Here is a 13,831-nt window from a genome sequence, read left to right as displayed (position 1 = left end):
ACCGCTGCTGTTTCTCTCCCTTACCGGCGGCCATCGCTGTGTCAGCGCTGCGATGAGCAATGCTTTTAAGCAAAGTGAGATCTCAGACGGATTGTGTTCAAGAGCACGTGTCCCTGGCTTTCCGGGACTCTGTATTGTATGCAGTGTTTTTTATGTCGTCGGACTGTCTTGTATGTACAAATGTCATTGTTACCGTTTTGTAGTGATTGAAACTGGGATTTGAGGTTCCTGGTTTCCCTGAAAACTGGTTGAATGGTAGGGCTTGGGGCCTGGCTTTGCTGCTCCTCTCCCTGGTAAAATTGCTGTTTCTCTGTGTCCAGCTGTTACTGTGAATTGTTTGGCAAACTGTGAATTGTTTAATCAAATGAAAGAAAAGAGCACCTGTCCAGCATGCGCCTCATTTCAATTCCTGTCACCTTTTCACCAGCTGCCTGTGGAACACAGAGAGGAGCTCCAAAAACAACACCGCTTGACTGCAGCTTGTCTCTTAATGCTGTGTCCTTCGAAGAAAACACATCCGTGGTTCAGGAGAGAGCAAAAGCAGGCACCCAGTGACGAGCTTAAGACTCCACCTCGGGATTGGCATCATCCTGTGCCTCCCATTCTGGCAGAAATGTGATGAGATCTGACTCAAAGGTGCTAAAAGGGCGGCTCTTACAATTGGCCCGTAGGCAGATTTCACTCGCACGTCCCAAATTCAACAAGGGCCGGGACGAAGCAAGTCGAGGTTCCGCCGAGATTCGAACTCGGATCGCTGGATTCAAAGTCCAGAGTGCTAGCCATTACACCACGGAACCAGCAGTGCTGCGGCCTCAGGCAGCCTGAGCTTTCCTGCATTCACACTTGCAGCAACGCTCTCAGAATCTGGTCTCTTGATGCTGCGTCCTTGGCAGGGAATACTTGCGTGGTACAGGGCAGAGCAAAAGCAGATCGTGCGCTTGTCGCAGGAGCATCGCAAACACTGTGGCAAGGTGAAAACCAGCCCACTTCCATCATGGGTGTGGGAATTTGTGAAACCCACAGTTTTGTCGAAGACAATCGCTCACGCTGCCAGAAAGAAGGCTCCACCGAGATTTGAACTCGGATCGCTGGATTCAGAGTCCAGAGTGCTCACCGTTACACCATGGAACCCTGAGATAGCAGGGGCTGCCGAATCACTGCTCAAGGATGTTTGCCTCATTCGTCAAGCGGGTGAACAGCAACGACAAGGATCACAATGGCAACTGTGGATCTGCTGATCCAGCAGCTCGTGCACTCGGTCTTTCACAAGTGCAACCACGCTGTCTCGGCCTGCTGCCCTGTAAGGCCGGTCGCCCTCGCCTCCGAAATCCACTTTGCCGAAGTTTTCGGGCCGTGCCAGATATGCCAACCTGTCCACGAAACCTAGTTTCTCAGCGGGAGCAGGGTTGCTGTTGGCCATGAACAACTCTGAGCCGGGCTACTGCTCGCTAATCTCTCTCACTGGCAAACTTTCAAGCTGCTGGACAATCGCCTCGCCAGCATTTCACTTTGGCTTCAGCTTTCTCACCTCACAGTTAGCCTTCTGCTAAGTACAGCTGTAGGACAAGTGGCACATCTGCAGTACAGCTGCCTTTTCAAACAGCACCGCTGCTGTTTCTCTCCCTTACCGGCGGCCATCGCTGTGTCAGCGCTGCGATGAGCAATGCTTTTAAGCAAAGTGAGATCTCAGACGGATTGTGTTCAAGAGCACGTGTCCCTGGCTTTCCGGGACTCTGTATTGTATGCAGTGTTTTTTATGTCGTCGGACTGTCTTGTATGTACAAATGTCATTGTTACCGTTTTGTAGTGATTGAAACTGGGATTTGAGGTTCCTGGTTTCCCTGAAAACTGGTTGAATGGTAGGGCTTGGGGCCTGGCTTTGCTGCTCCTCTCCCTGGTAAAATTGCTGTTTCTCTGTGTCCAGCTGTTACTGTGAATTGTTTGGCAAACTGTGAATTGTTTAATCAAATGAAAGAAAAGAGCACCTGTCCAGCATGCGCCTCATTTCAATTCCTGTCACCTTTTCACCAGCTGCCTGTGGAACACAGAGAGGAGCTCCAAAAACAACACCGCTTGACTGCAGCTTGTCTCTTAATGCTGTGTCCTTCGAAGAAAACACATCCGTGGTTCAGGAGAGAGCAAAAGCAGGCACCCAGTGACGAGCTTAAGACTCCACCTCGGGATTGGCATCATCCTGTGCCTCCCATTCTGGCAGAAATGTGATGAGATCTGACTCAAAGGTGCTAAAAGGGCGGCTCTTACAATTGGCCCGTAGGCAGATTTCACTCGCACGTCCCAAATTCAACAAGGGCCGGGACGAAGCAAGTCGAGGTTCCACCGAGATTCGAACTCGGATCGCTGGATTCAAAGTCCAGAGTGCTAGCCATTACACCACGGAACCAGCAGTGCTGCGGCCTCAGGCAGCCTGAGCTTTCCTGCATTCACACTTGCAGCAACGCTCTCAGAATCTGGTCTCTTGATGCTGCGTCCTTGGCAGGGAATACTTGCGTGGTACAGGGCAGAGCAAAAGCAGATCGTGCGCTTGTCGCAGGAGCATCGCAAACACTGTGGCAAGGTGAAAACCAGCCCACTTCCATCATGGGTGTGGGAATTTGTGAAACCCACAGTTTTGTCGAAGACAATCGCTCACGCTGCCAGAAAGAAGGCTCCACCGAGATTTGAACTCGGATCGCTGGATTCAGAGTCCAGAGTGCTCACCATTACACCATGGAACCCTGAGATAGCAGGGGCTGCCGAATCACTGCTCAAGGATGTTTGCCTCATTCGTCAAGCGGGTGAACAGCAACGACAAGGATCACAATGGCAACTGTGGATCTGCTGATCCAGCAGCTCGTGCACTCGGTCTTTCACAAGTGCAACCACGCTGTCTCGGCCTGCTGCCCTGTAAGGCCGGTCGCCCTCGCCTCCGAAATCCACTTTGCCGAAGTTTTCGGGCCGTGCCAGATATGCCAACCTGTCCACGAAACCTAGTTTCTCAGCGGGAGCAGGGTTGCTGTTGGCCATGAACAACTCTGAGCCGGGCTACTGCTCGCTAATCTCTCTCACTGGCAAACTTTCAAGCTGCTGGACAATCGCCTCGCCAGCATTTCACTTTGGCTTCAGCTTTCTCACCTCACAGTTAGCCTTCTGCTAAGTACAGCTGTAGGACAAGTGGCACATCTGCAGTACAGCTGCCTTTTCAAACAGCACCGCTGCTGTTTCTCTCCCTTACCGGCGGCCATCGCTGTGTCAGCGCTGCGATGAGCAATGCTTTTAAGCAAAGTGAGATCTCAGACGGATTGTGTTCAAGAGCACGTGTCCCTGGCTTTCCGGGACTCTGTATTGTATGCAGTGTTTTTTATGTCGTCGGACTGTCTTGTATGTACAAATGTCATTGTTACCGTTTTGTAGTGATTGAAACTGGGATTTGAGGTTCCTGGTTTCCCTGAAAACTGGTTGAATGGTAGGGCTTGGGGCCTGGCTTTGCTGCTCCTCTCCCTGGTAAAATTGCTGTTTCTCTGTGTCCAGCTGTTACTGTGAATTGTTTGGCAAACTGTGAATTGTTTAATCAAATGAAAGAAAAGAGCACCTGTCCAGCATGCGCCTCATTTCAATTCCTGTCACCTTTTCACCAGCTGCCTGTGGAACACAGAGAGGAGCTCCAAAAACAACACCGCTTGACTGCAGCTTGTCTCTTAATGCTGTGTCCTTCGAAGAAAACACATCCGTGGTTCAGGAGAGAGCAAAAGCAGGCACCCAGTGACGAGCTTAAGACTCCACCTCGGGATTGGCATCATCCTGTGCCTCCCATTCTGGCAGAAATGTGATGAGATCTGACTCAAAGGTGCTAAAAGGGCGGCTCTTACAATTGGCCCGTAGGCAGATTTCACTCGCACGTCCCAAATTCAACAAGGGCCGGGACGAAGCAAGTCGAGGTTCCGCCGAGATTCGAACTCGGATCGCTGGATTCAAAGTCCAGAGTGCTAGCCATTACACCACGGAACCAGCAGTGCTGCGGCCTCAGGCAGCCTGAGCTTTCCTGCATTCACACTTGCAGCAACGCTCTCAGAATCTGGTCTCTTGATGCTGCGTCCTTGGCAGGGAATACTTGCGTGGTACAGGGCAGAGCAAAAGCAGATCGTGCGCTTGTCGCAGGAGCATCGCAAACACTGTGGCAAGGTGAAAACCAGCCCACTTCCATCATGGGTGTGGGAATTTGTGAAACCCACAGTTTTGTCGAAGACAATCGCTCACGCTGCCAGAAAGAAGGCTCCACCGAGATTTGAACTCGGATCACTGGATTCAGAGTCCAGAGTGCTCACCATTACACCATGGAACCCTGAGATAGCAGGGGCTGCCGAATCACTGCTCAAGGATGTTTGCCTCATTCGTCAAGCGGGTGAACAGCAACGACAAGGATCACAATGGCAACTGTGGATCTGCTGATCCAGCAGCTCGTGCACTCGGTCTTTCACAAGTGCAACCACGCTGTCTCGGCCTGCTGCCCTGCAAGGCCGGTCGCCCTCGCCTCCGAAATCCACTTTGCCGAAGTTTTCGGGCCGTGCCAGATATGCCAACCTGTCCACGAAACCTAGTTTCTCAGCGGGAGCAGGGTTGCTGTTGGCCATGAACAACTCTGAGCCGGGCTACTGCTCGCTAATCTCTCTCACTGGCAAACTTTCAAGCTGCTGGACAATCGCCTCGCCAGCATTTCACTTTGGCTTCAGCTTTCTCACCTCACAGTTAGCCTTCTGCTAAGTACAGCTGTAGGACAAGTGGCACATCTGCAGTACAGCTGCCTTTTCAAACAGCACCGCTGCTGTTTCTCTCCCTTACCGGCGGCCATCGCTGTGTCAGCGCTGCGATGAGCAATGCTTTTAAGCAAAGTGAGATCTCAGACGGATTGTGTTCAAGAGCACGTGTCCCTGGCTTTCCGGGACTCTGTATTGTATGCAGTGTTTTTTATGTCGTCGGACTGTCTTGTATGTACAAATGTCATTGTTACCGTTTTGTAGTGATTGAAACTGGGATTTGAGGTTCCTGGTTTCCCTGAAAACTGGTTGAATGGTAGGGCTTGGGGCCTGGCTTTGCTGCTCCTCTCCCTGGTAAAATTGCTGTTTCTCTGTGTCCAGCTGTTACTGTGAATTGTTTGGCAAACTGTGAATTGTTTAATCAAATGAAAGAAAAGAGCACCTGTCCAGCATGCGCCTCATTTCAATTCCTGTCACCTTTTCACCAGCTGCCTGTGGAACACAGAGAGGAGCTCCAAAAACAACACCGCTTGACTGCAGCTTGTCTCTTAATGCTGTGTCCTTCGAAGAAAACACATCCGTGGTTCAGGAGAGAGCAAAAGCAGGCACCCAGTGACGAGCTTAAGACTCCACCTCGGGATTGGCATCATCCTGTGCCTCCCATTCTGGCAGAAATGTGATGAGATCTGACTCAAAGGTGCTAAAAGGGCGGCTCTTACAATTGGCCCGTAGGCAGATTTCACTCGCACGTCCCAAATTCAACAAGGGCCGGGACGAAGCAAGTCGAGGTTCCGCCGAGATTCGAACTCGGATCGCTGGATTCAAAGTCCAGAGTGCTAGCCATTACACCACGGAACCAGCAGTGCTGCGGCCTCAGGCAGCCTGAGCTTTCCTGCATTCACACTTGCAGCAACGCTCTCAGAATCTGGTCTCTTGATGCTGCGTCCTTGGCAGGGAATACTTGCGTGGTACAGGGCAGAGCAAAAGCAGATCGTGCGCTTGTCGCAGGAGCATCGCAAACACTGTGGCAAGGTGAAAACCAGCCCACTTCCATCATGGGTGTGGGAATTTGTGAAACCCACAGTTTTGTCGAAGACAATCGCTCACGCTGCCAGAAAGAAGGCTCCACCGAGATTTGAACTCGGATCGCTGGATTCAGAGTCCAGAGTGCTCACCGTTACACCATGGAACCCTGAGATAGCAGGGGCTGCCGAATCACTGCTCAAGGATGTTTGCCTCATTCGTCAAGCGGGTGAACAGCAACGACAAGGATCACAATGGCAACTGTGGATCTGCTGATCCAGCAGCTCGTGCACTCGGTCTTTCACAAGTGCAACCACGCTGTCTCGGCCTGCTGCCCTGTAAGGCCGGTCGCCCTCGCCTCCGAAATCCACTTTGCCGAAGTTTTCGGGCCGTGCCAGATATGCCAACCTGTCCACGAAACCTAGTTTCTCAGCGGGAGCAGGGTTGCTGTTGGCCATGAACAACTCTGAGCCGGGCTACTGCTCGCTAATCTCTCTCACTGGCAAACTTTCAAGCTGCTGGACAATCGCCTCGCCAGCATTTCACTTTGGCTTCAGCTTTCTCACCTCACAGTTAGCCTTCTGCTAAGTACAGCTGTAGGACAAGTGGCACATCTGCAGTACAGCTGCCTTTTCAAACAGCACCGCTGCTGTTTCTCTCCCTTACCGGCGGCCATCGCTGTGTCAGCGCTGCGATGAGCAATGCTTTTAAGCAAAGTGAGATCTCAGACGGATTGTGTTCAAGAGCACGTGTCCCTGGCTTTCCGGGACTCTGTATTGTATGCAGTGTTTTTTATGTCGTCGGACTGTCTTGTATGTACAAATGTCATTGTTACCGTTTTGTAGTGATTGAAACTGGGATTTGAGGTTCCTGGTTTCCCTGAAAACTGGTTGAATGGTAGGGCTTGGGGCCTGGCTTTGCTGCTCCTCTCCCTGGTAAAATTGCTGTTTCTCTGTGTCCAGCTGTTACTGTGAATTGTTTGGCAAACTGTGAATTGTTTAATCAAATGAAAGAAAAGAGCACCTGTCCAGCATGCGCCTCATTTCAATTCCTGTCACCTTTTCACCAGCTGCCTGTGGAACACAGAGAGGAGCTCCAAAAACAACACCGCTTGACTGCAGCTTGTCTCTTAATGCTGTGTCCTTCGAAGAAAACACATCCGTGGTTCAGGAGAGAGCAAAAGCAGGCACCCAGTGACGAGCTTAAGACTCCACCTCGGGATTGGCATCATCCTGTGCCTCCCATTCTGGCAGAAATGTGATGAGATCTGACTCAAAGGTGCTAAAAGGGCGGCTCTTACAATTGGCCCGTAGGCAGATTTCACTCGCACGTCCCAAATTCAACAAGGGCCGGGACGAAGCAAGTCGAGGTTCCACCGAGATTCGAACTCGGATCGCTGGATTCAAAGTCCAGAGTGCTAGCCATTACACCACGGAACCAGCAGTGCTGCGGCCTCAGGCAGCCTGAGCTTTCCTGCATTCACACTTGCAGCAACGCTCTCAGAATCTGGTCTCTTGATGCTGCGTCCTTGGCAGGGAATACTTGCGTGGTACAGGGCAGAGCAAAAGCAGATCGTGCGCTTGTCGCAGGAGCATCGCAAACACTGTGGCAAGGTGAAAACCAGCCCACTTCCATCATGGGTGTGGGAATTTGTGAAACCCACAGTTTTGTCGAAGACAATCGCTCACGCTGCCAGAAAGAAGGCTCCACCGAGATTTGAACTCGGATCGCTGGATTCAGAGTCCAGAGTGCTCACCATTACACCATGGAACCCTGAGATAGCAGGGGCTGCCGAATCACTGCTCAAGGATGTTTGCCTCATTCGTCAAGCGGGTGAACAGCAACGACAAGGATCACAATGGCAACTGTGGATCTGCTGATCCAGCAGCTCGTGCACTCGGTCTTTCACAAGTGCAACCACGCTGTCTCGGCCTGCTGCCCTGTAAGGCCGGTCGCCCTCGCCTCCGAAATCCACTTTGCCGAAGTTTTCGGGCCGTGCCAGATATGCCAACCTGTCCACGAAACCTAGTTTCTCAGCGGGAGCAGGGTTGCTGTTGGCCATGAACAACTCTGAGCCGGGCTACTGCTCGCTAATCTCTCTCACTGGCAAACTTTCAAGCTGCTGGACAATCGCCTCGCCAGCATTTCACTTTGGCTTCAGCTTTCTCACCTCACAGTTAGCCTTCTGCTAAGTACAGCTGTAGGACAAGTGGCACATCTGCAGTACAGCTGCCTTTTCAAACAGCACCGCTGCTGTTTCTCTCCCTTACCGGCGGCCATCGCTGTGTCAGCGCTGCGATGAGCAATGCTTTTAAGCAAAGTGAGATCTCAGACGGATTGTGTTCAAGAGCACGTGTCCCTGGCTTTCCGGGACTCTGTATTGTATGCAGTGTTTTTTATGTCGTCGGACTGTCTTGTATGTACAAATGTCATTGTTACCGTTTTGTAGTGATTGAAACTGGGATTTGAGGTTCCTGGTTTCCCTGAAAACTGGTTGAATGGTAGGGCTTGGGGCCTGGCTTTGCTGCTCCTCTCCCTGGTAAAATTGCTGTTTCTCTGTGTCCAGCTGTTACTGTGAATTGTTTGGCAAACTGTGAATTGTTTAATCAAATGAAAGAAAAGAGCACCTGTCCAGCATGCGCCTCATTTCAATTCCTGTCACCTTTTCACCAGCTGCCTGTGGAACACAGAGAGGAGCTCCAAAAACAACACCGCTTGACTGCAGCTTGTCTCTTAATGCTGTGTCCTTCGAAGAAAACACATCCGTGGTTCAGGAGAGAGCAAAAGCAGGCACCCAGTGACGAGCTTAAGACTCCACCTCGGGATTGGCATCATCCTGTGCCTCCCATTCTGGCAGAAATGTGATGAGATCTGACTCAAAGGTGCTAAAAGGGCAGCTCTTACAATTGGCCCGTAGGCAGATTTCACTCGCACGTCCCAAATTCAACAAGGGCCGGGACGAAGCAAGTCGAGGTTCCGCCGAGATTCGAACTCGGATCGCTGGATTCAAAGTCCAGAGTGCTAGCCATTACACCACGGAACCAGCAGTGCTGCGGCCTCAGGCAGCCTGAGCTTTCCTGCATTCACACTTGCAGCAACGCTCTCAGAATCTGGTCTCTTGATGCTGCGTCCTTGGCAGGGAATACTTGCGTGGTACAGGGCAGAGCAAAAGCAGATCGTGCGCTTGTCGCAGGAGCATCGCAAACACTGTGGCAAGGTGAAAACCAGCCCACTTCCATCATGGGTGTGGGAATTTGTGAAACCCACAGTTTTGTCGAAGACAATCGCTCACGCTGCCAGAAAGAAGGCTCCACCGAGATTTGAACTCGGATCGCTGGATTCAGAGTCCAGAGTGCTCACCATTACACCATGGAACCCTGAGCTAGCAGGGGCTGCCGAATCACTGCTCAAGGATGTTTGCCTCATTCGTCAAGCGGGTGAACAGCAACGACAAGGATCACAATGGCAACTGTGGATCTGCTGATCCAGCAGCTCGTGCACTCGGTCTTTCACAAGTGCAACCACGCTGTCTCGGCCTGCTGCCCTGTAAGGCCGGTCGCCCTCGCCTCCGAAATCCACTTTGCCGAAGTTTTCGGGCCGTGCCAGATATGCCAACCTGTCCACGAAACCTAGTTTCTCAGCGGGAGCAGGGTTGCTGTTGGCCATGAACAACTCTGAGCCGGGCTACTGCTCGCTAATCTCTCTCACTGGCAAACTTTCAAGCTGCTGGACAATCGCCTCGCCAGCATTTCACTTTGGCTTCAGCTTTCTCACCTCACAGTTAGCCTTCTGCTAAGTACAGCTGTAGGACAAGTGGCACATCTGCAGTACAGCTGCCTTTTCAAACAGCACCGCTGCTGTTTCTCTCCCTTACCGGCGGCCATCGCTGTGTCAGCGCTGCGATGAGCAATGCTTTTAAGCAAAGTGAGATCTCAGACGGATTGTGTTCAAGAGCACGTGTCCCTGGCTTTCCGGGACTCTGTATTGTATGCAGTGTTTTTTATGTCGTCGGACTGTCTTGTATGTACAAATGTCATTGTTACCGTTTTGTAGTGATTGAAACTGGGATTTGAGGTTCCTGGTTTCCCTGAAAACTGGTTGAATGGTAGGGCTTGGGGCCTGGCTTTGCTGCTCCTCTCCCTGGTAAAATTGCTGTTTCTCTGTGTCCAGCTGTTACTGTGAATTGTTTGGCAAACTGTGAATTGTTTAATCAAATGAAAGAAAAGAGCACCTGTCCAGCATGCGCCTCATTTCAATTCCTGTCACCTTTTCACCAGCTGCCTGTGGAACACAGAGAGGAGCTCCAAAAACAACACCGCTTGACTGCAGCTTGTCTCTTAATGCTGTGTCCTTCGAAGAAAACACATCCGTGGTTCAGGAGAGAGCAAAAGCAGGCACCCAGTGACGAGCTTAAGACTCCACCTCGGGATTGGCATCATCCTGTGCCTCCCATTCTGGCAGAAATGTGATGAGATCTGACTCAAAGGTGCTAAAAGGGCAGCTCTTACAATTGGCCCGTAGGCAGATTTCACTCGCACGTCCCAAATTCAACAAGGGCCGGGACGAAGCAAGTCGAGGTTCCGCCGAGATTCGAACTCGGATCGCTGGATTCAAAGTCCAGAGTGCTAGCCATTACACCACGGAACCAGCAGTGCTGCGGCCTCAGGCAGCCTGAGCTTTCCTGCATTCACACTTGCAGCAACGCTCTCAGAATCTGGTCTCTTGATGCTGCGTCCTTGGCAGGGAATACTTGCGTGGTACAGGGCAGAGCAAAAGCAGATCGTGCGCTTGTCGCAGGAGCATCGCAAACACTGTGGCAAGGTGAAAACCAGCCCACTTCCATCATGGGTGTGGGAATTTGTGAAACCCACAGTTTTGTCGAAGACAATCGCTCACGCTGCCAGAAAGAAGGCTCCACCGAGATTTGAACTCGGATCGCTGGATTCAGAGTCCAGAGTGCTCACCATTACACCATGGAACCCTGAGATAGCAGGGGCTGCCGAATCACTGCTCAAGGATGTTTGCCTCATTCGTCAAGCGGGTGAACAGCAACGACAAGGATCACAATGGCAACTGTGGATCTGCTGATCCAGCAGCTCGTGCACTCGGTCTTTCACAAGTGCAACCACGCTGTCTCGGCCTGCTGCCCTGTAAGGCCGGTCGCCCTCGCCTCCGAAATCCACTTTGCCGAAGTTTTCGGGCCGTGCCAGATATGCCAACCTGTCCACGAAACCTAGTTTCTCAGCGGGAGCAGGGTTGCTGTTGGCCATGAACAACTCTGAGCCGGGCTACTGCTCGCTAATCTCTCTCACTGGCAAACTTTCAAGCTGCTGGACAATCGCCTCGCCAGCATTTCACTTTGGCTTCAGCTTTCTCACCTCACAGTTAGCCTTCTGCTAAGTACAGCTGTAGGACAAGTGGCACATCTGCAGTACAGCTGCCTTTTCAAACAGCACCGCTGCTGTTTCTCTCCCTTACCGGCGGCCATCGCTGTGTCAGCGCTGCGATGAGCAATGCTTTTAAGCAAAGTGAGATCTCAGACGGATTGTGTTCAAGAGCACGTGTCCCTGGCTTTCCGGGACTCTGTATTGTATGCAGTGTTTTTTATGTCGTCGGACTGTCTTGTATGTACAAATGTCATTGTTACCGTTTTGTAGTGATTGAAACTGGGATTTGAGGTTCCTGGTTTCCCTGAAAACTGGTTGAATGGTAGGGCTTGGGGCCTGGCTTTGCTGCTCCTCTCCCTGGTAAAATTGCTGTTTCTCTGTGTCCAGCTGTTACTGTGAATTGTTTGGCAAACTGTGAATTGTTTAATCAAATGAAAGAAAAGAGCACCTGTCCAGCATGCGCCTCATTTCAATTCCTGTCACCTTTTCACCAGCTGCCTGTGGAACACAGAGAGGAGCTCCAAAAACAACACCGCTTGACTGCAGCTTGTCTCTTAATGCTGTGTCCTTCGAAGAAAACACATCCGTGGTTCAGGAGAGAGCAAAAGCAGGCACCCAGTGACGAGCTTAAGACTCCACCTCGGGATTGGCATCATCCTGTGCCTCCCATTCTGGCAGAAATGTGATGAGATCTGACTCAAAGGTGCTAAAAGGGCAGCTCTTACAATTGGCCCGTAGGCAGATTTCACTCGCACGTCCCAAATTCAACAAGGGCCGGGACGAAGCAAGTCGAGGTTCCGCCGAGATTCGAACTCGGATCGCTGGATTCAAAGTCCAGAGTGCTAGCCATTACACCACGGAACCAGCAGTGCTGCGGCCTCAGGCAACCTGAGCTTTCCTGCATTCACACTTGCAGCAACGCTCTCAGAATCTGGTCTCTTGATGCTGCGTCCTTGGCAGGGAATACTTGCGTGGTACAGGGCAGAGCAAAAGCAGATCGTGCGCTTGTCGCAGGAGCATCGCAAACACTGTGGCAAGGTGAAAACCAGCCCACTTCCATCATGGGTGTGGGAATTTGTGAAACCCACAGTTTTGTCGAAGACAATCGCTCACGCTGCCAGAAAGAAGGCTCCACCGAGATTTGAACGCGGATCGCTGGATTCAGAGTCCAGAGTGCTCACCATTACACCATGGAACCCTGAGATAGCAGGGGTTGCCGAATCACTGCTCAAGGATGTTTGCCTCATTCGTCAAGCGGGTGAACAGCAACGACAAGGATCACAATGGCAACTGTGGATCTGCTGATCCAGCAGCTCGTGCACTCGGTCTTTCACAAGTGCAACCACGCTGTCTCGGCCTGCTGCCCTGTAAGGCCGGTCGCCCTCGCCTCCGAAATCCACTTTGCCGAAGTTTTCGGGCCGTGCCAGATATGCCAACCTGTCCACGAAACCTAGTTTCTCAGCGGGAGCAGGGTTGCTGTTGGCCATGAACAACTCTGAGCCGGGCTACTGCTCGCTAATCTCTCTCACTGGCAAACTTTCAAGCTGCTGGACAATCGCCTCGCCAGCATTTCACTTTGGCTTCAGCTTTCTCACCTCACAGTTAGCCTTCTGCTAAGTACAGCTGTAGGACAAGTGGCACATCTGCAGTACAGCTGCCTTTTCAAACAGCACCGCTGCTGTTTCTCTCCCTTACCGGCGGCCATCGCTGTGTCAGCGCTGCGATGAGCAATGCTTTTAAGCAAAGTGAGATCTCAGACGGATTGTGTTCAAGAGCACGTGTCCCTGGCTTTCCGGGACTCTGTATTGTATGCAGTGTTTTTTATGTCGTCGGACTGTCTTGTATGTACAAATGTCATTGTTACCGTTTTGTAGTGATTGAAACTGGGATTTGAGGTTCCTGGTTTCCCTGAAAACTGGTTGAATGGTAGGGCTTGGGGCCTGGCTTTGCTGCTCCTCTCCCTGGTAAAATTGCTGTTTCTCTGTGTCCAGCTGTTACTGTGAATTGTTTGGCAAACTGTGAATTGTTTAATCAAATGAAAGAAAAGAGCACCTGTCCAGCATGCGCCTCATTTCAATTCCTGTCACCTTTTCACCAGCTGCCTGTGGAACACAGAGAGGAGCTCCAAAAACAACACCGCTTGACTGCAGCTTGTCTCTTAATGCTGTGTCCTTCGAAGAAAACACATCCGTGGTTCAGGAGAGAGCAAAAGCAGGCACCCAGTGACGAGCTTAAGACTCCACCTCGGGATTGGCATCATCCTGTGCCTCCCATTCTGGCAGAAATGTGATGAGATCTGACTCAAAGGTGCTAAAAGGGCGGCTCTTACAATTGGCCCGTAGGCAGATTTCACTCGCACGTCCCAAATTCAACAAGGGCCGGGACGAAGCAAGTCGAGGTTCCGCCGAGATTCGAACTCGGATCGCTGGATTCAAAGTCCAGAGTGCTAGCCATTACACCACGGAACCAGCAGTGCTGCGGCCTCAGGCAGCCTGAGCTTTCCTGCATTCACACTTGCAGCAACGCTCTCAGAATCTGGTCTCTTGATGCTGCGTCCTTGGCAGGGAATACTTGCGTGGTACAGGGCAGAGCAAAAGCAGATCGTGCGCTTGTCGCAGGAGCATCGCAAACACTGTGGCAAGGTGAAAACCAGCCCACTTCCATCATGGG

At 51.6% G+C, this 13,831-nt stretch overlaps 17 non-coding genes across 17 annotated transcripts; all 17 read right to left on the bottom strand.

Annotated features, from left to right (window-relative positions):
* Window positions 1-725: 725 nt before the first annotated feature.
* On the bottom strand, window positions 726-797 carry trnaq-uug (transfer RNA glutamine (anticodon UUG)). The gene has a single exon. It is a non-coding gene; the product is annotated as a tRNA-Gln (tRNA).
* A 262-nt stretch (window positions 798-1,059) lies between these two features.
* Window positions 1,060-1,131, bottom strand: trnaq-cug (transfer RNA glutamine (anticodon CUG)). The gene has a single exon. It is a non-coding gene; the product is annotated as a tRNA-Gln (tRNA).
* Window positions 1,132-2,329: 1,198 nt separating this feature from the next.
* On the bottom strand, window positions 2,330-2,401 carry trnaq-uug (transfer RNA glutamine (anticodon UUG)). Its single transcript has one exon. It is a non-coding gene; the product is annotated as a tRNA-Gln (tRNA).
* A 262-nt stretch (window positions 2,402-2,663) lies between these two features.
* trnaq-cug (transfer RNA glutamine (anticodon CUG)) lies at window positions 2,664-2,735 on the bottom strand. The gene has a single exon. It is a non-coding gene; the product is annotated as a tRNA-Gln (tRNA).
* Window positions 2,736-3,933: 1,198 nt separating this feature from the next.
* Window positions 3,934-4,005, bottom strand: trnaq-uug (transfer RNA glutamine (anticodon UUG)). Its single transcript has one exon. It is a non-coding gene; the product is annotated as a tRNA-Gln (tRNA).
* Window positions 4,006-4,267: 262 nt separating this feature from the next.
* trnaq-cug (transfer RNA glutamine (anticodon CUG)) lies at window positions 4,268-4,339 on the bottom strand. The gene has a single exon. It is a non-coding gene; the product is annotated as a tRNA-Gln (tRNA).
* Window positions 4,340-5,537: 1,198 nt separating this feature from the next.
* On the bottom strand, window positions 5,538-5,609 carry trnaq-uug (transfer RNA glutamine (anticodon UUG)). The gene has a single exon. It is a non-coding gene; the product is annotated as a tRNA-Gln (tRNA).
* Window positions 5,610-5,871: 262 nt separating this feature from the next.
* trnaq-cug (transfer RNA glutamine (anticodon CUG)) lies at window positions 5,872-5,943 on the bottom strand. Its single transcript has one exon. It is a non-coding gene; the product is annotated as a tRNA-Gln (tRNA).
* Window positions 5,944-7,141: 1,198 nt separating this feature from the next.
* Window positions 7,142-7,213, bottom strand: trnaq-uug (transfer RNA glutamine (anticodon UUG)). The gene has a single exon. It is a non-coding gene; the product is annotated as a tRNA-Gln (tRNA).
* A 262-nt stretch (window positions 7,214-7,475) lies between these two features.
* trnaq-cug (transfer RNA glutamine (anticodon CUG)) lies at window positions 7,476-7,547 on the bottom strand. The gene has a single exon. It is a non-coding gene; the product is annotated as a tRNA-Gln (tRNA).
* Window positions 7,548-8,745: 1,198 nt separating this feature from the next.
* On the bottom strand, window positions 8,746-8,817 carry trnaq-uug (transfer RNA glutamine (anticodon UUG)). The gene has a single exon. It is a non-coding gene; the product is annotated as a tRNA-Gln (tRNA).
* Window positions 8,818-9,079: 262 nt separating this feature from the next.
* Window positions 9,080-9,151, bottom strand: trnaq-cug (transfer RNA glutamine (anticodon CUG)). Its single transcript has one exon. It is a non-coding gene; the product is annotated as a tRNA-Gln (tRNA).
* A 1,198-nt stretch (window positions 9,152-10,349) lies between these two features.
* On the bottom strand, window positions 10,350-10,421 carry trnaq-uug (transfer RNA glutamine (anticodon UUG)). The gene has a single exon. It is a non-coding gene; the product is annotated as a tRNA-Gln (tRNA).
* Window positions 10,422-10,683: 262 nt separating this feature from the next.
* On the bottom strand, window positions 10,684-10,755 carry trnaq-cug (transfer RNA glutamine (anticodon CUG)). Its single transcript has one exon. It is a non-coding gene; the product is annotated as a tRNA-Gln (tRNA).
* Window positions 10,756-11,953: 1,198 nt separating this feature from the next.
* trnaq-uug (transfer RNA glutamine (anticodon UUG)) lies at window positions 11,954-12,025 on the bottom strand. Its single transcript has one exon. It is a non-coding gene; the product is annotated as a tRNA-Gln (tRNA).
* Window positions 12,026-12,287: 262 nt separating this feature from the next.
* Window positions 12,288-12,359, bottom strand: trnaq-cug (transfer RNA glutamine (anticodon CUG)). The gene has a single exon. It is a non-coding gene; the product is annotated as a tRNA-Gln (tRNA).
* A 1,198-nt stretch (window positions 12,360-13,557) lies between these two features.
* trnaq-uug (transfer RNA glutamine (anticodon UUG)) lies at window positions 13,558-13,629 on the bottom strand. Its single transcript has one exon. It is a non-coding gene; the product is annotated as a tRNA-Gln (tRNA).
* Between the last annotated feature and the right edge of the window lie 202 nt (window positions 13,630-13,831).

Source organism: Chiloscyllium plagiosum, unplaced genomic scaffold, assembly GCF_037043375.1.
Source record: "Chiloscyllium plagiosum isolate Xiang-an unplaced genomic scaffold, Cpla_swu_hap1 HiC_scaffold_44, whole genome shotgun sequence".
Lineage (NCBI taxonomy): Eukaryota > Metazoa > Chordata > Chondrichthyes > Orectolobiformes > Hemiscylliidae > Chiloscyllium > Chiloscyllium plagiosum.
Note: the sequence above shows the minus strand (reverse complement) of the source record. Positions and strands in the feature narration are given on the sequence as shown.